Genomic DNA, 20,259 nt, shown 5'->3' with positions numbered 1-20,259 from the left:
TATGCAGTATCAAAGGCCAGGACATGAGAACTCTGGGAAGCAAGGTGGTTTATTTCAACCAGCTGGACTTGGCAGACTCCTGTGCTAATAAAAACTGAATGCCTAGTAGAATTTTTGGGTTCCTTTTATACAGAAGAAATAAGAGTGGGGGTCTAATGGTGGTTGTATGCAAAAGGACTTTTTGTTAGTTTCTTCAAGTGTTTTACATGAGTATTAGATAGGTTATTTCTTCCAGGTAAGCTTGATTTAACTCATATCCCCCACAATCAGGTAGGCTTGCCACATTTGGCTTGCATCCTTTCTGAATATCCAAAGCTTATAGAATTTATACTTCTCAATTGGTTTTCCAGACATATTTGGATATGAAATAAGTTTGAATCTATGCACAGGCAATATTATTTCCCTCTTTTGATGCCTGCTTAAGGTTATTAAGCTTTGGCATCACTATTGTCAGAGTCTCTCTGGACTGACTGGTATGTATATACTGCCATGAGATGGGCAGCTGTCTGCCTGTTTACTATATCATTTATTAGGGTGCACATTCTGTTTATGATGAAAGGGAGGAGGCAAGGAAGTATGGTGCATCCTCCTATGATGAAGGCAATTATTCCCAGTAGAAACTTGAAATTGTTTACTATTGGCTTCCAGCTTCCAATGGGATTACTTAAATTCCACCCATTCCAGCTCTGGACTGGAACATGAACAATTTTTACCATTTTGCTTGTAATTTCATCAATAACCTTTCCAGTGCTGTCTAGTTCAATGTAGCAGTTAGAGAGATTGAATTTTCCACAAACTCCCCCTTTAGCTGCCAGGAGATAGTCTAGGGTGAGATGGTTTTCACAGATAGCATTTCTGAATTTAGTTTGCTGTTGGGCTAGTAGGTTTAGAGCATGGGCAGTTTCATTAGTTATTATTTCCACCATGGCTTGCAAGTGGATGTTTCAGTTTAGCATATAGATAAGGGTTCAATAAATTCACATGTCATCCTCTGCCTGAGATGCTGGCCCACATAGTACCGGATTACACATTCATGGGGCCATTCTTCACCTCTCCAGGTAACGACAGCCCTTTCTTATATTTTGATACACTGGCTGGCTTAGCTCTTTCCCTTCCATTAAGGGAATGAGGAAGAAGGAGGGTTTTATTGTACTGAGCATACAAGTACCACACCAGTTTTGGGGAAGTTCTCAGAATGCAACTTTCCCACAAATCCAGTACAGACCATTTGGGGCATTAAAGGGGCCTTTTGCAGTGGAGTTCCACACTGATTAATTTGGGCAAAGTACAATTTATGAGAGTGAGGTCAGATTCATTCCATGTTCCCCAAGGCTCTGTTATATTGGTGGTATAATTTTGGAATTCTCCCCCTGTACATGTTAGGTTTCTAACAGATAAAGAAGAGTTTAGGCAGGCCCTTGAAGCACAATATTTTCCTATGACAGAAGTTTACAAGGGCCACATGCTATCTCAGGGGACAGCTGAGAGGCCAGTTTCATTATATGTTTGGCTGTAATTGTGTTCTCTAGTTTCCCAGGGCCGTTGGTCTTCCATATTAGTACCTCCACATACTTAGCACAAGGAGACATTTAAGCTGCCCCTACTACTTCAGCTAGGCTTATGAAGAGGTTTCTCACTCCTTGTAGAATGGAAAAGGGCTTTTCCATTTCTTCATAGAAGGAGTGGAACACAGAATGGTCTTTACTTGTGAGTGGGTATTCCCAATACGCAACCCAGATGTAGTCTTCTGGGTCTATTCCTCTACCATCAATGCAGAGACTCGTTTGGACTCCCTGAGTCTGTCGGGATTCAGGTTTAAGGATGGTGAGGTTTAAGTGGTTACAATGACAGCATAAATGGCCAGGGCCATTCCTTTGGTGAGGATGGCTGTTTAGTTGCATCTGTATTCCATGTGGCCCAGGTGACACACGACCAGTAGGGGCAGTAGTATGCACCTATGCATTTACACCAGAAGGCCCCCCTTGGACTGCACTTTTCACTTCTGGACCACACATATACTTATTGTTATGAGTATATTTTTGCTCCCTGCTAAGCCCTCCACAATTGGTGTTCCATGGTATCCCAGAGTCTATAACTTGGCAAGCATCAAATAGGAGGGACACTCATTGGTTCTGGCTAGTGGCTGGGGTAGAGCTAAGTAGCTCCCCATTTTGATTAAGCACCCTTATTTCCCATTTACAGGAGACTGTTGGAGGTTTGGGGTCATAGCAGATTATTTGACCATATATGTTACAGACACTATAGGAGATTCCTTGAAACTGGCAGGCAGCTATATGGCCCTTGCAGGTGTAATGGTTATGATATATTAATGTGGTATTGACATGGGCCCCCATTCACACCTTTTGGATAATGGCTCACACTCTGTGATGCCAACCTGGGACCAGGGGCGGGTGAGGGCTAGGAGTAGGGAGAATAATCAAAGGGGCATTGTAACTGGGATTAAACTATTCTTTATCTGTACATAGACCTATCAGTTTCTGGGGTGTGATTGGAGCAGAGCTCGGTGTCCCATCCTCAACCTTCAGCCATGCACGGACCAGTCAGATTCTGGGGTGTGACTGGAGCAGGGCTTGGTGTTTTGTTCTTTTGCAAGATGAGTTTGGTTGAGTTGTGGGCATCTGGAATACAGGTCCAGGACTCTGGGGCAGCTTGCTTGACCCGGCTATGGTGTATCCATGGGGTACTTTCAGCTACTTTAATTGCACTGGGGGTGGATAAAATGACAAGATAGCGTCCCCACCCTAGAGGGATTAGTGGAGCTGATTTCCAGTCTTTGACACAGACTGCATCACCTGGCTTCTCCAGGTGTATATAGTTGCTTAAGCTAATGGGGGCCCTTTCTTGGACCTAGTGTTGCAGATTTTGTAAGGTTTTTCATAAGCTTATCATTTGCTGAGCTATTGGTAAGTTTCCTCTTTCTCCGAGATCCCCTTCTATATTTTGGATTAAGGGGGTGGTTTCTGAAAGAGGATTTCAAAAGAGGTTAGGCTTGGCTTTCAGCTTGGGCTTGCCCAAACTTGGAGAAGAGGACTCAGAAGTACTTGCACCCATTTTGGCCCAGTTTCTTGGCAAATCTTGGCAATATAAGTCTTTATTGTATGGTTCATTCACTCTACTTTCCTGAGCTTTGAGGATGGGAAGAGGTGTGCAGTTTCCATCAGATGCTCAGTGCTTTGGCAATTTTTGAGTGATTTCAGAGATGAAGGTGGGTCCATTGTCAGAGCCAATTGAGAGGGGTAGCCCATATCTAGGAATGATTTCCCTGAGAACTTTGGTTACTTCTTCAGCTCTTTATGTTCAAGTGGGAAAGGCTTCCACCCAGCCAGAAAAGGTGCAAACAAGGACTAGGAGATATTTATAACTTCCAGAGTGTGGCATTTCAGTGAAATCAACTACTAGATCTTCAAGAGGCATATTGCCAATTCTTTGGACTCCTGGGACTCCCATAGGCCCCCTGCCAAAGGTTTTATTTTTGCACTTGTGATGCACCACTGGCGTATGGCATGGGTGATAGCAGCCAGACTTGGGATGTAGAAGAATCTTTCTTTTTTTAAAAAAAATTATTATTTATTTATTTCCCCTCCCCCATCCCACCCCGGTTGTCTGTTCTCTGTGTCTATTTGCTGCATCTTCTTTGTCCGCTTCTGTTGTTGTCAGCAGCACAGGAATCTGTGTTTCTTTTGGTTGCATCATCTTGTTGTGTCAGCTCTCGGTGTGGGCAGCACCATTCTTAGGCAGGCTGCACTTTCTTTCACACTGGGTGGCTCTCCTTACTGGTTGCATTCCTTGTGCATGGGGCTCCCTTATGCGGGGGACACCCCTGCATGGTAGGGCACTCCTTGCGCGCATCAGCACTGTGCATTGGCCAACTGCACACGGGTCAAGGAGGCCCGGGGTTTGAACCGCAGACCTCCCATGTGGTAGACGGATGCCCTTACCACTGGGCCAAGTCTGCCACCTGAAGAATCTTTCTAAAACTTCTTTAAGATGGGTTTTTCCCAAGTGTGTCTTCTCATGGTAGTGTTGAACTAATGTTGTGGCTAATATTTGTGGCACAACTATTGTGTGATCGGGCAATGTCCACCATCCATTTTCTCCTTATATCCCACCCTCAGAGAGTATCCACTCTCTCGGCTTGAGTGTATTGCAGCTCTTGTTGATTCAGAGGCTGTGGCAGGCAGTGTATACTGGAGTTTCAGATAATTAAAAAGGTTGAGGAATGAGAGCAGTGGCCAGGTTTTTAGATAGGGATCCTTCCCATGCCACTCTTTTTGCTTCAGCATCTGCCCTCTGATTTCCCTGGGTGACAGGGCTGTGGCTTGTCTGGTGTCCCTTGCAGTGCATTACAGCCACTTTGGTAGGTTTCCAAACTGCTTCTAGTAGTTCCAGAATCCTGTGCCATATTTAATGCTCTTTCCTCCTGAGTTGATGAGTTCTTTTTGTTTGTATAAGGCTCAGTGCATATGCTGGGTAAAGAAGGCATATTTGGAGCCTGTGTAGATATTAACCTTTGCTCCAGCTGCAAGTTGTAGGGCTTGGGTGAGGGCAATGAGTTTGACTTTCTGTGCTGATTTGCTACCCAGGAGGCTCTGGGCCTCCTGATACCACAGCATATCCCACTCACTGATTGCTGTCCTGCATAAAGCTACTCCCATCCATAAAGAACTCCATGTCAGAATTTGCCAGTGGCTGGTCTTGGAGGTCTGGCCTGCTGGAATATACTTCTTGTGATGTTTTCAGGCAGTTATGGGCTAGAATCCCCAGCTCCACGGGTAGTAGAATGGCAGGATTTAGGGTTTTTACAAGTTCCAGTTGAAGGGAAACCACATAATGGGGTTCGATATTTAACCAGGCAGCTGTTAGTTAGCCGGTGTGTTCCTTTGGCTTTGAAGACTATGATTACTGCATGCAGAACCAATTTTATAGCTTCCAGTGTAAAAATGACTACAGCTGCTACAGCTTGCAGACATGAGAGCCTGTCTTTGGGCTAGTGTCCAGTTGCTTGAACAGATAGCTATGGGTCTTTGCCAGGAACCGAGGTATTGAGTGAGTGCCCCTACTGTGATCCTTTGGCAGTTGTGAACATAGAGGTAGAATGGTTTAGTGAGATCTGGAAGCCTGAGGCTCAGTGCTTCCATTAGAGCTTGTTTGAGAGCAATGAAAGCATTTTTCTGTGGGCTTTCCCAGAGCAGGGAATCATAATCTTTCCCCTTTGTGACTTCATATAAAGGGCACATGAGGACCCCAAAATTGGGGCTCCAATTGTGGCAGAATCCTGCTGCACTGAGGAACTGGCAGCTTCTGGTGGCTGTTGGGCTCAGGGAGACTACAGATTACTTTCTTTCTTTCAAGTCCCAATTCATGGGGCCCCTGCATTATTTTTATAATCTAGATATTTGACCTGAGACAGGCATATTTTGGCTTTCTTCTTAGACACTCGATAGCCTTTTTGCTGTAGATGCTTTAAAAGACCATGGGTTCCACCAGCACAGTCTTGGTAGGTGGGACTTCTGAGAATGAGGTCATCTACATAATGGAGGAGAAAACAGTTATGGCTTTCTGGTTTAAAGGATTTGAGATCACTAGCCAGACCTTGTCCAAAAATAGTGGGGGCATTTTTAAACCCCTGAGGCAGTTGCATCCATGTTAGCTTCTGCTTTTCATCTGGGTTCAGATAGTCCCACCTAAAAGTGGAAATTGGCTGGCTGCAGGGCACTACCCAAATGCAGAAGAAGGCATCCTTAAGATCTAGGCATGAAAAGTAGATTGCCAATGAGGGTATTAAGCTGAGAAAAGTATATGGATTAGAAACTGCAGAATGAAGGGTTATTACTGCCGAATTAACTGCTAGTAAGTCCTGGACTGGGCGGTAATCCCCATCAGCTTTTTTAACTGGAAAGAGTGCAGTGTTCCATGGAGACTGGCATGGCTCAATATGCTTTCATTCAGTAATCTCTGAATAAGTAGCTGGACATTTGCTTGTGCTTCACGTGGTACTGGATATTGCTTTATTCTTATTGGACTGTCTGTGGCCTTTATTTCAATAATAATTGGAGGAATGTCATGTGCCATCCCTATTGGGTTACCCTCTGCCCATACTTCAGGTGCATCTTCCAAAGGGAGCTGCATGGGCATGGACTGGCCAGTTTCACTGAGGCAAAACAGTCTCCATTCCTCCTGCAGAGGAAGGGTTAGCACTATTCTCAGAGGGTCCTGTGGCCCCAGTGTCAGTGTGGATTGCCCCATGACATCAAAGGTAATTTGAGCTGCAGTTTAGACAGCAGTTCACAACCCAGGAGGGAGACTGGGCACTCTGAAGATAAAGGAATTTGTGAGTGACCTCTTTTCTCCCAATGTTGCAGGTCCTGGCTTGCAGGAAGGGCCATTGGGTACTTTTGCCAGTTGCACCTATGACAGTGGCCTGTCTTTTTGAGAGAGGCCCAATTGGCTTGGTCATTACAGAATGTTGAGCCCCAGCATCAACCATCATATGTATGGTGTGGCCCCCAATTTGGACTCTGACCATAGGCTCTGCAGGGCCGGGAGAATAGGAACCCAGTCTGTCCTAATAATCTCCATCAGAGTCCTCTATTCCTGCCAGCCCAATTATCTGATTTGCAGGGGTTTTTTCCTGAACTTTTTTGGACCCAGGTTTTTGTTTGTGATGCCCCACTAGCTTTCCTGGTTAATGTTTTAACAGCAGTGGCAGGGTTGAGTGGCCAGCTGGGACACTCTTGCTTCCAATGCCCATCTTCTTTGCAGTACACACACTAATTTTGCCCTAGCATAGGCCCTTCCCTCTCCTTGGGGCAGGGGATTCCCAATTTACTCTCCTTGACACAGGAATGGATTTTTCCATGATTGCCACTGTCAGAAGATATGCCTTCTTCTTCATCTTCTGACTTTCTTCCCTCCTTGTTTCTACATCATGGTTGGCATAGACTTTAGTAGCTACTTCCATGAGCTGAGAGATATTCATTCCAGCAAACCCATCCAACTTCTGCAGTTTTCTTTGGGTGTCAGCTTGTGATTGGGAAACGAATGCTGCGTTGACCATTGTTTGGCGCTCAGGAGCATCTGGGTTTGAAGGGTGTGCATACACAAAACATGCTGCACAGCCTCTCATAGAATTGAGCTGGACTCTCATCCAGAGCCTGTAGAATTTTTTTTTCCTTTCTTTTTTTTTATTTTATTTTTTATTGACTTTGTAATAATATTACATAAAAATATATATGTGAGGTCCCATTCAACCCCACCCCCCCAACCCCCCTCTCCCTCCCCAACAACACTCGTTCCCATCATCATGACACATCCATTGGATTTGGTAAGTACATCTTTGGGCACCTCTGCACCTCATAGACAATGGTCCACATCATGGCCCATACTCTCCTCCATTCCATCCAGTGGGCCCTGTGAGGATCCATGATGTCCGGTGATTACCCCCGAGGCGCCATCCAGGGCAGCTCCACGTCCCAAATACGCCCCCACCTCTCATCTCTTCCTGCCCTTCCCCATACCCATCGTCCACCATGTCCACTTTTCCCAATCCAATGCCACCTCTTCTATGTGGACATTGGATTGGTTGTGTCCATTGCACCTCTATGTCAAGAGGAGGCTCAGATTCCACATGGATGCTGGCTGCCATCCTCCCATTTTCAGTTGTAATCACTCTAGGCTCCATGGTGTGGTGATTGTCCTTCTTCAACTCCATCTTAGCTGAGTGTGGTAAGTCCAATAAATCAGATTGTAGGTGCTGGAGTCTGTTGAGGCTCAGGACCTGGCTATCACATTATCAGTCCAGAGATTCAAATCCCCTAACTATATCTTAAACCCCAACGTTAACTGCACCTCCAGCAGATTAGTATGAAAGTCTTATGAAGGGGGATCCCATCTGAGTCCAGATTCATCACACATAAACACCATTTCCAGAGAGGGGCCATCTGCCCTGGTAGTAAACCCCATCGGCCATGACCATAACTCTCATGGGTCTCTTTAGCCTTCATAGGAACCAATATCTGGGGGTTGTATCTGCTTTATCTGTCTCTCTGACTCTGCTCAGTTGTGCATGAGGGCAATCCTTCTGCCAGCCTCCAGACTCTTTTTTAGAAACTCGTAGCCATATAAACTCATTTCTCCTTTCCATTTCCCCCTTACTTTAGGTCAAACAGCATTTTAAAGTCATGTTGTTTTATGTAGACATGGATATTCTGCTGATCCGCATTGAACCTTCCATATAAGGTCCTTTTCCAGTTGCATCATCAGTTGGTATTTGATAGTGGTCCCTCGTTGCCAGGGAGGCTCATCCCCGGGTGTCATGTCCCACGCTGGAGGGAAGGCATTGCATTTACATGCTGAGTTTGGCTTCGAGACTGGCCACATTTGAGTAACATGAAGGCTGACAGGAGGAAATTCCCAGGCACAATGTTGCTCTAGGCCTTGTTCTTATTTTAGGTTTATCAGCTCACAAGCATAGTCATTAGCATCAGGTGCTCACTGTTGAACCCTCACTCCCTCCCGGTCCCCGCCGCTGTACCTGGGAGACTATCGCTGCTCCCCTAGGGACCACGACAGAGCACCACTGGCCAGGAACCCAGTACCCCCCCCCCTGCTGGGTTTTTAATTGTTGCCACTATGAGTATATCCAATCATTACCATGCACCCTGGACATATGTTCTGTACAGCTCCCTGTCAGCCATATATCACCTGTCATTGGTATCCCATACCAGTATCCCTCCATTGCCATTGTTGAAACACTCTGTGATCCAGAACTCCCCAAAATTTGAAGCCCAATATAATGTCATGGTCCCTTACTAGGGAATGGCATATAGCGATGGGTTTAAAGGATAGATAAAGAACTTGGATAAAGTTAGATAAAGAACTTAGATAAAGAATGTTGACTTGAAAAAATTCCACATCCTATCCTTTTTTTCCCCCCCCCCCCTAATTATTCAGCGTTTCTTCATAGGAGTCCTAGACCACAGCAATGCATATATATAATATACAGCACTCCCATACATCCACCACAACACCTTTTTCCTTCCACAGCGATACTCTTACACCCTATTCACATCATATTTACTTAAGGTGATGTACAGAGTCTGAGATATTAGCTTTCTAACATGGTAATATCTGTGCTTACATTATGGTGCATACTTTAGGATACACAGTTCTTTACATTTTTAGTTCTCCTATGTTTTACATTATGGTTTACATTATCAGTCTGTCGTCTCCTATATGTTATGGTGTAATATTACATGTTTTATATCCATCCTTGTGTACTCTCAAGAAACTCCTCCCTTGCCCCCCATTTACTTTGGTTCCACACATTTAACGTCCATTTTCCCTTCCACCTTGGTGCCCACAGTGACAGTCAACCTCCGTTTCCTGAGGAGCCACTTCCAGAGATAGATGGAATAGTGTTTAGGGCCTAACTTGCTCATCTGCCCCAATGCCCTGGGAGCCACCCTTTCTCTCGAGGGATAGAGTTCCCTCTATTTGGTGGCATTAGTCCTCCCCAGGATGTGGGTCCACCCCCACTCTCACTACTTGGGATTCTACCCCATGGTGTCACCCACTCTGGCAGAATGAGCATTTAGACATTCCCCAGGAGCCCGTCCTGCATCAGACCCTCCCCTCCGAGCATTCTAAACAGGTAACCCTCTTTATTATATTTTGATATTATTTTCTCGGCATTTTACTCTCCACCACCTCCTAACCCTCTCCTGTGTTCGTATGCTACCCCTCCCTCCCCCCACTTTTTGGCAACATTACCCAACCGTCCCTCCCCAGCCACCCTCAAACCCGCAAAGCCCCAACCAAAGGCAACCCCTTGCCCCCATTTTATCTCTTCTTTGTGTTCATACTTACCACCATCTCGTCTTAAGTTCCACCCCTGCAGACATCGGCTCATATCCTTCCTCCACCCTCCGATTTCCTGTAAGCCTATCGTTCAGTCTCTTGCTATCTAGGGCAGCTTGTTTATTTCATATCATTGAGGTCATGTAGTATTTGTCCTTCAATGTCTGGGTTGCTTCACTCAACATAAGGTTCTCAAGATTCATCCATGTTATCACATGTGTTTGTAGTGTGTTTGTTCTTACAGCCGAGTAGTATTCCATTGTGTGTATATACCACATTTTATTGATCCACTCATCTGTTGATGGGCATTTGGGTTGATTCCAACTTTTGGCAATAGTGAACAATGCTGCTATGAACATTGGTGTACATATATCGGTTTGTGTCCTTGTTTTCAGTTCTGCTGGGTATATACCCAGCAGTGGTATTGCTGGGTCATATGGCAAATCTATGGCTAGTTTTTTGAGAAACCGCCATACTGTCCTCCAGAATGGTTGGATCCTTCTGCATTCCCACCAGCAGTGGATGAGTGTTCCCCTTCCTTCACATCCTCTCCAGCACTTGTATTCTTCTGTTTTTTTCATAGCTGCCAATCTTATGGGTGTAAGATGGTATCTCATTGTAGTTTTGATTTGCATTTCCCTGATAGCTAGAGATTTGGAACATTTTTTCATGTGCTTTCTTGCCATTTGTATTTCTTCTTCGGAGAAGTGTCTGTTTAAGTCTTTTTCCCTTTTTTTAAATGGGTTGTTTATCTTTTTATTTTCAAGATATAGGAGTTCTTTATATATGCAAGTTATAAGTTTCTTATCAGATATATGATTGCCAAATATTTTCTCCCACTGTGTGGGCTCCCTTTTTACTTTCTTGACAAACTCCTTTGAGGTGCAGAAGGCTTTAATTTTGAGGAAGTCCCATTTATCTATTAGTTCTTTTGCTGCTCGTGCTTTTGGTGAGATATTCATAAATCCATTTCCTATTACAAGGTCCTGTAGATGTTTCCCTACACTGCTTTCTAAGGTTTTTATGGTCTTGGCTCTTATATTTAGGTCTTTGATCCATCTTGAGTTGATCTTTGTATAAGGTGTGAGATGGTAATCCTCTTTCATTCTTCTACATATGGCTATCCAGTTCTCCAGACACCATTTGTTGAATAGGCCACTGTCTCCCAATTGAGAGGGTTTGGTGGCTTTATCAAATATTATGTGGCTATATATGTGAGGTTCTATATCAGAGCTTTCAATTCGATTCCATTGGCCTATGTGTCTTTCCTTATGCCAATACCATGCTGTTTTCACCACCGTAGCTTTATAGTATGTTTTGAAGTCAGGTAGTGTGATTCCTCCAATTTCGTTTTTCTTTTTCAGTATGTCTTTGGCTATTCGGGGTCTCTTTCCTTTCCAAATAAATTTCATAGTTAGTTTTTCTAGTTCCTTAAAGAAGGCTGCGTTGATTTTTATTGGGATTGCATTGAATGTGTAGATCAATTTTGGTAGGATAGACATCTTAATAATGTTCAGTCTTCCTATCCATGAACAAGGAATAGTCTTCCATTTATTTAGATCTTCTTTGATTTCCTTGAACAATCTTGTATAGTTCTCGGTGTATAAGTTCTTTACCTCTTTAGTTAAATTTATTCCTAAGTATTTGATTTTTTTATTTACTATTGTGAATGGTATTTGTTTCTTGATTTCCTCCTGATCTTGCTCATTATTGGTGTACAGAAATGCTACTGATTTTTGCGCATTGGTCTTATAACCTGCGACTTTACTAAACTCATTTATGTGTTCTAGAATCTTCATTGTAGATCTCTCAGGGTTTTCTATGTATAGGATCATGTCATCTGCAAATAATGAAATTTTGACTTCTTCCTTTCCAATTTGAATGCCTTTTATTTCTGGTTCTTGCCTCAGTGCTCGTGCAAGTACTTCTAAGACAATGTTAAATAGGAGCGGAGACAGTGGGCATCCTTGTCTTGTTCCTGAGTTTAGAGGGAAGGAGTCTAGGATTTCTCCATTGTAAACAATATTGGCTTTAGGTTTTTCATATATACTCTTTATCATGTTCAAAAAATTCCCTTGTATTCCAATCTTTTGGAGTGTTTTTATCAAGAAAGGGTGCTGTATTTTGTCAAATGCTTTTTCTGCATCAATAGATATAATCATGTGATTTTTTTCCTTCAATCTGTTTATATGGTGTATTACGTTGATTGATTTTCTTATGTTGAACCATCCTTGCATACCTGGGATGAATCCCACTTGGTCGTGGTGTATAATACGTTTAATGTATTGTTGAATACGATTAGCAAGTATTTTGTTAAGTATTTTTGCGTCTAGGTTCATCAGAGAAATTGGTCTGTAATTTTCCTTTCTTGTGATGTCTTTGTTTGGCTTTGGTACTAGGGTAATGTTGGCATCATAGAAGGAGTTGGGTAATGTTCTTTCTGTTTCGATGTTTTGGAATAGTTTCAGCAGGATTGGTGTCAGTTCTTTCCGGAATGTTTTGTAGAATTCACCTGTGAAGCCATCTGGCCCTGGGCTCTTCTTAGTTGGGAGATTTTTGATAACTGATTCTATCTCTCTGCTTGTGATTGGTTTGTTAAGATCATCAATTTCTTCTTTCATCAATATGGGCTGCTTATGTGTTTCTAGGAATTTGTCCATTTCCTCTAGATTGTCATTTTTGTTGGAATATAGTTTTTCAAAATATCCTCTTATGATAGTCTTTATTTCTGTTGGGTCAGTGGTGATATCGCCTTTCTCATTTCTTATTTTGTGTATTTGCATCTTCTCTCTTTTTTTCTTTGTTAGTGTTGCTAAAGGTTTGTCAATTTTGTTAATCTTCTCAAAAAACCAGCTCTTGGTCTTGTTTATCTGTTCAAGTGCTTTCTTATTTTCTATTTCATTTAGTTCTGCTCTTATCTTTGTTATTTCCTTCCTTCTTCTTCCTGTTGGGTTACTTTGTTGTTGTTTTTCTAATTCCTTCAAATGTGCAGTTAGTTCTTCGATTTTTGCTCTTTCTTCTTTTTTGATATATGAATTTATGGCTATAAACTTCCCTCTCAGTACTGCTTTTGCTGCATCCCATAAATTTTGGTATGTTGTGTTATCATTATCATTTGTTTCAAGGTAGTCATTGATTTCTTTTGAGATTTCCTCTTTGACCCACTGTTTTTCTAAGAGTGTGCTGTTTAATTTCCAAATCGTGGTGTGAAATCTGGGCTTCTGTCCCTTGCAAATCTCCAGCTTGACTCCACTGTGGTCAGAGATAATGTTTTGTATGATTTCAATCTTTCTGAATTCGTTCAGCCTTTCTTTGTGGCCTAGCATATGATCTATCTTGGAGAATGATCCATGTGCGCTTGAGAAAAATGTATATCCTGCTGTGTTTGGGTGTAGCGATCTATATATGTCTATTAGATCGAGCTCCTCTAATATACTATTCAGATGTTTTGTTTCTTTGGTGATTCTCTTTTGAGATGTTCTGTCCAGAGTTGATAGTGGTGTATTAAAATCCCCCACTATAATTGTAGATGTATCTATTCTTTCACTTAGTTTTTCCAGCGTTTGCCTGACGTATTTAGAGGCACCCTTGTTAGGGGCATAGATATTTATGATTGTTCGATCTTCTTGACAGATTTTCCCTTTCACTAAAATGTAGTATCCTTCTTTGTCTCTCACAATTGTTTCACATTTAAAGTCTATTTTGTCTGATATTAATATAGCTACTCCTGCCTTTTTTTGGTTATTGTTAGCTTGTATGATTGTTTTCCAGCCATTCACTTTCAATCTCCATGCGTCTCTGGGTCTAAGATGTGTCTCTTGTAGACAGCATATGGATGGGTTATATTTCCTTATCCAATGTCCCAGTCTGAATCTTTTGATAGGTGAGTTTAATCCGTTGACATTCAGTGTTATTACTATCAAGGAATGATTTGTGTTAGCCATATTTTGATTGGATTTGTGTTTGTCATATTTTGTTTGTATATTTTTTTGGTCTTTTTTGTTGTTGTTGTTGGTCTTATACTCTCCTCCAACTTTGCCTTTCCTGTTTTTTCCTTTCTTCCTGCAGAACTCCCTTTAGAATTTCTTGAAGGGGAGGTTTCTTGTTGGTATACTCTTTCAGTTTCTGTTTGTCTGTGAATATTTTGAACTCTCCATCATGTTTGAATGCTAGTTTAGCTGGATAGAGTATTCTTGGTTGGAAGTTTTTTTCCTTTAGTACCTTGACTATATCATACCACTGTCTTCTTGCCTCCATGGTTTCAGAAGAGAAATCAGCACTTAATCTAATTGAGCTTCCCTTGTATGTGATGGTTTTCTTTTCTCTTGCTGCTTTTAGGATTTTCTCTTTGTCTTGAGCCTTGGATAATTTGATAAGTATATGTCTTGGGGTGGGCCTGTTGGGGTTTATGACTTGTGGAGTGCGCTGTGCTTCTTGGATATGTACATCTGTCTCTTTCAGTAGATTTGGGAAGTTTTCAGCCATTATTTCCTGCAACACTCCTTCTGACCCCTTTCCCTTCTCTTCACCTTCTGGAATGCCTATAATACGTATGTTTGAGCGTTTTGCATTGTCATTCAGGTCCCTAAATCCTAATTGGATTTTTTCTATCTTCTTATTGACCCCTTCTACTATCTGTTTGATTTCTGAGGTACTGTCTTCCACATCACTAATTCTCTGCTCTGTCTCTTCTAGTCTGCTGATATTTGCTGCAAGTGTATTTTTGATTTCTTGAACTGTGGTGTTCATTCCCATCATATCTGTTATGTTTTTGCGTATGTCTGCAATTTCCCCTCCAAGTGATGTCTTCATGTTGTTAACCTCTTTCATTACTGCATCAAATTTGTCGGTGATGAATGTTCTGAGTTCTTTCATTGCTTGTGCCAAGTTTTGCTCCCCTTCATGCTTATTGGTTTGTTGATTGGATTCAGTCATGTTTTCCTGATTATTGGTTTGGTTTGTAGATTTTTGTTGCTTTCTGGTCATCTCTTTATTTTGACGAATTTAATCAGTTCCTTAGCTTCTTTGTCTGCTTTTGGAGGTTAATTAGTTGTTATTTTTACATAGGTGTTATATCTTCTCTTTGTCACTTTTTTCTTCTTACTCAAGTTACTTGTTGTTGGTTAAGTTCACTTTAGAAGAAAGTATTAGTGTTGGGAAAAGGCAATTGTGTCAGCAAGGGTAAAGTGTAAAGTGGTATTGGTAATGTATGTTAACAAAGCAAGAATATGAGATCTGGGAGGATGGAGGTTAGATTCATGTAGATTGTATAGAGTTATAGCTGTAGGTAGAGTATCTTTTATGAAGTAGATGACTGAATATAGGCGGAATATGGTATGAACTACAAAGCTATTGTTTTCATGAGAGAAGGAAAAAGAAAAGAAAGGTAATAGTTTCAAGAGTGGATAACAGACAGAAAACAAAACAAAGGTATTAGAAATTAAGAGTTAGACACTTTGTGGATCAAAGAATGGGAGGTGGGGGGTGGAATATAGGAGAGACAGTAGATTATAGTGGTTATCAAGATGCAGGGGAAGAGGGATAGTGTAGGTAGCCTAAATCAGTTCACACAGAAATGAGGCAGTGGAGGATGGGAAAACCCAGCAAATGTGAGGTGTTCCCTGTAGCACGTATTGTGTACTTGAATTAAAATAAAATAAGTGGAAAATGAGGGACAAGAGGGAAAGAGAGAACCGAAAAAAAAAAAACACTAATTATAATAAAGAAAAAAAGAAAGACAAGAAGAAAGGAAGAAAGAAAAAGAGGATAGGCAAGCGGTGGGGAACAGATGGGGGGAGAGAGATACAGGTATACACGTGTCACAATTGCAACACTATCTTAAACAACAACCAAAAAAACCCCTAAATATCTGTATAAAATAAAAGGACTTTGGGGGAGACGCTAGGAGAAAAGATTAGGGGATAATGCAATATTAGCAATCAGGGCGTCAAAAAGAGTAAAAAATAAGATAAAGTGAAAATAAAAACTAAACAATATGAACCATTAAAGATAAAACGCAAACGTTGAGGTCCAGGGCACTCAAGGACCCCAGGTAGACCCCAGAGCGTGATGGATTCAGGGGTGGAAAGTCTGAGACACTGAAGACTCAAGAGGTGTGAGTCTGGGGTGTGGACCGCCAGAGTTCAGGGGACCCAGACCTGGCAAGCTCAAATCTGGTCCACAGAAAGCTTAGGAGCCCCGCAGTGCAACACAGCCCTCAGGGATCCCCGTAGCTGGGTGCCAGCCCTGTGGGGGAAGCCAGATCCGTGAATTTTATATTGAATTTCTGATCCCTGAAATTCACCTAACTCCTCAGGGTATCAGCCTTTGGACAGCTCCCTCCCTGTGCTCCCTCGCAACGGCCACTTGAGGGCGCCTCTACACCACAGCCAGTTCAATGACCCAGATCCCAAGCCCCGCCGGGTGGGGTGGGCTTCAGCTGGAAACGCCGAAAACAGACTCTAAGATCCGAAATCCCAAACTTCGCAAAATATCCTCCAATCAGCTTCCAGACGTGTCCTCCTCCCTCACTGCACCCTACAACAGTCTCCCAATTGTGTCCCCTTATTGTCCAAAATCCAATTCCGTTGCAGATCGGCAGCCGGACCTGTGGGGATGGGGCTCCAGGCGGAAGCACTGTCCCCCCTGTCCAGCGACCAAAAACGTCCCCCGCTTCACAAGAAAACACCGTCTGTCTCCCCAAATCAATCTGCAAAGGAGTCTTGTCCCAACAATCCCTCACCAGCCAGCCCAGTATCCGCGAATTTCTCAGCACCGCAAAGCCTCTAGTAAAAGGAAAAAAAAAACAAAAACCCTGGCCGCCGGGGCTCCGGAGCTGCAAGAGCGCCCGCTACCGCGGCTCCGCCCACCCAAGGAGGAAACTTCCCGAGCCCAGCTGGGACCTCCGTTTATATATTATAGATGTATCCTCTCTGTTACCTTCCCACCGAATTGACGTCCAGACACCTTCCAACCAGCAAAAATCCCCGAAACAGCGCGGTCTCAAAGAGCCTTCAACGCTGCCCAGCTGCCCCCTGCAGAGACACTACCAGGCAAGCTCACGCAGCCACCATCTTGCCGAAAAGCCTGAGCCTGTAGAATTTGAGTAGTTTTTGCCATATTTACTGTCTTGTGGCTCCCCACCATGAATCATTCAACTAAGGCCCTATGGAAAGTTTCTAGTCAGTTGAGCCTGGTTGTGCTCTTTGGATCCCAAAGGGGGTCCTCCTCTGGGGACTGCAAGTGGGCATATTGGTCACTGTCCAAACTTTCCTCAGGTGGGTGCTAAGCCAGGTTAGAGCTCCCTGCATGACACACATTCTTTCTTCAAAGTTTAATAAAGTCATTATAAATTGTTTACAATCAACCCAAGTGGGTTTGTGGGTCTGTATGATGGACTGGAAAATGTCCATCATGGCTTGAGGCTTCTCTGAGAATGGTGAGGTATGGCTTTTCCAGTTAAAATGGTCCGTTGTGGTAAAGGGCTGATAGATGAATGTCCAGGTCCCCCCCGAACCTAGCCATGTGCATCATAAAAAATTGGGGTCCAGCCTTCATGGAAAGGTAGCTGGTAGGCAGGCTTTTTCTGTGCTTCCTCTGCCCCTAGGGGTTCCTGTGGTTTAAGTTGCGCCTCTCAGCATCTCCACCCTGACTGATTGGCAGCACTGCAGCAGCATTGCCAGGGGCAATGGGCTGTAAAAGCTGCAGATCTGTATTTTCCATTGCAGAAGGTATCAAAGACCACTGAGGAGATGGTAAAAGCTGCTACAGGGATGGCATAGGGCTCTCTGGTTCGATAAAGGCAACTGCAGGGATGGTATAGGTGCCCTCTCAGATGGTGATAAAATCAGTGGTGGGGGTGGTATGGGTGTCTCTTCCCTGTGTGGATGATGATAATGGGGCACTGCTTAGAGAGACTAGCTCATTTTCATTCCTTAGTATTTCTGGGGCAGGAGTCATTGCATACGGTGGCAGAAATTCATGTTTGTATGGCCCTTCTAAAATGGGCAGATTGGCACTGGACTCAGGGTACACTTTCTCTGGGCCCTTTGCATGGTGATTGTTTGGTATGGTCCCTGGGACAGCACTCCTTGGTTTCTGTATTAGGCAAATTCTAGCTTCCATATTCATACTCTACCCTAACCAAGGTGGATTTTGGCTTATAGCATTTTCCCAAGGATCAATGTAGGGGAATTGGGTGTCCTGGGTTTCCAGTTACTGCATCATGGACTTTATGGATGATCCAGGGATCTAAAATGCCATACTGGGGCCAGCCCATGCCAAAAGTTGGTCATTCTAATTCACAAAGCATCCTAAGCTTTCCTGGTTGGAACCTTATGCTGTATACATCTTCATGGAATGCATGGGGGAAGTTTTTCAGCATACAACTGAAGAGGGTCCTACTTTGTGTGTTTCCCATGTTTCCACCCTGTGCTGATGGTACACAACAGTCACTCAAGCCATACACTTAGTCCATCTCTGGTCGCAACCCTCACGGAAACTTTCGGCACCTCTTAACCTTAGCAGGTCTGTATAAGCCCCTGACTTGGAAGAGGGTCCCTTTGCAGGGACCCCCCAGACTGCCCTTGATCATATGAGGTCACCACAGAACCACAGATCAGGACTCTGCACTTGCCACACAGAAGTGACTTTCTGCATCTCACCCAGTTTCCACAATCACATGCACACAACCACCCCCCTTTCCTTTTCTCGAACCTGGAGAGGAGGTACCTTCCTCCTGTATTCTCAGGTGTACTGGGGCCTCCCCTTTTAGAGAGCTGATCAGTCTCCCTCCTTATTTTAGAATTAGGCTTTTCCTGCACTATGCCCCTGGGGGTCTTACCCATCTGATGTGTAGTGCTCCTTGCTTCATTCTCATTGTCTCTCAAATGCACTGGTGCTCTGGTTCTTCCAGGAGGTCTCTGGTGAAGACCACAACCTCTTTCTGGACTAAAAGGGGAGTCCAGGGGCACCCAGGGCTGGGTTTCACCTGAGCCCTCCCAGCCTCCTCAGAGACATCTGAAAGGGGCAAACAATTGTTGCCACCTCTGATCTTCTCAGTGCAATCCTGGACAAGCCCCCAGAATTGTAGTAGCAGAGAAGTCAGGTGTATGTGGTGTTGAAGGCCAGGACACGAGAACTCTGAGAAGGAATTTGACTTAATATTTTTTTTAAAGATTTATTTATTTATTTCTCTCCCCTCCCCCCCACCCCAGTTGTCTGTTCTCTATTTGTTGCATCTTCTTTGTCCACTTCTGTTGTTGTCAGTGGCATGGGAATCTGTGTTTCTTTTTATTGCATCATCTTGTTGTGTCAGATCTCTGTGTGGCACCATTCCTGGGCAGGCTGCACTTCCTTTTGTGCTGGGCGGCTCTTCTTACAGGGTGTGCTCCTTTGTGTGGGGCTCCCCTATGTGGGGGACACCCCTGCATTGCACGGCACTCCTTGTGCACATCAGCACTGCACATGGGCCAGCTCCACATGGTCAAGGAGGCCCTGGGTTTGAACTGCAGACCTCCTATGTGGTAGGTGGACACCCTAACCACTGGGCCAAGTCTACCACCTGGAAGTTGATTTATTTAGACCAGCCAGAATTGGTGGACTCCTGTCATAATAAAAACTGAGCCCCAAATAGAATTTTTTGGGTCCCTTTTGTACAGAGGAAATAAGAGTGGGAAGAAAAATTGTGCTTGTATGTATGCAAAAATATTTTTGTTAGTTTCTTCAAGTGTTTTGTCTGAGTATTGGATTGGTTATTTCCCCCAGGTAAGCTTGAATTAATGCATATCCCCCAAATTCCAAGTCAGCATTTAGCACTACCCCCCCCCACATTCCAGCTTATATCCTCCCTGAATATCCAAAGCCTACAGAGTTTATACTTCTCAATTGGCTTTCTAGGCATATTTGGAAATAAGTTTGGATTTGTGCACAGGCTATATTACATCTGCTGCTTTCAGCCCTCCATTTATAAAGGACTCCAGCAAGAGGACCGATACCCACCCTAGACTCACTGAAGCAATCCAATCAAAGACCCCAAATTGAATCCAATTCAAGTTCTCAAGCCCACAGGAATGAATTAGCTCCAAGAATATGTGATCTTTCCTGGGCTCCACATAAAGTTTCAAAGTGCCCCAACATGAAGGTCAGTTTCTTTCTCTTGCCTAGTATTTTTTGTTGATTGGCTTTATAGTAAAACTCTTCTCTGACACTTAGAATTGGCTGTATTTAATTGATCAAATTTTCCCAGTTCTTCATCTCATTCTAGCCCTGGATATTTGGTATAATTTTTAAGATTGTACTATGTGTATAATTGTTTTACCCTAAGAAAAAAATTCTTTCCTAGTTCTCTGACAATATTGATCTGTTCTGTTTTTTTTTTTT

The 20,259-nt window shown here is 43.3% G+C and overlaps 1 long non-coding RNA gene across 1 annotated transcript in view; it reads left to right on the top strand.

Annotated features, from left to right (window-relative positions):
* Positions 1-20,259, top strand: part of LOC139438470 (uncharacterized) — an 87,025-nt gene that overhangs the window by 40,952 nt on the left and 25,814 nt on the right. Inside the window, exon 3 of the long non-coding RNA XR_011648129.1 lies at positions 19,836-20,020. This is a non-coding gene — a long non-coding RNA (uncharacterized lncRNA). The remainder of the gene's footprint in view (positions 1-19,835; positions 20,021-20,259) is intronic.

This window comes from Dasypus novemcinctus (genome assembly GCF_030445035.2).
Source record: "Dasypus novemcinctus isolate mDasNov1 chromosome 11 unlocalized genomic scaffold, mDasNov1.1.hap2 SUPER_11_unloc_1, whole genome shotgun sequence".
Lineage (NCBI taxonomy): Eukaryota > Metazoa > Chordata > Mammalia > Cingulata > Dasypodidae > Dasypus > Dasypus novemcinctus.
The sequence above is the reverse complement of the archived record's forward strand: the minus strand, read 5'-3'. Positions and strand labels throughout refer to the sequence as shown.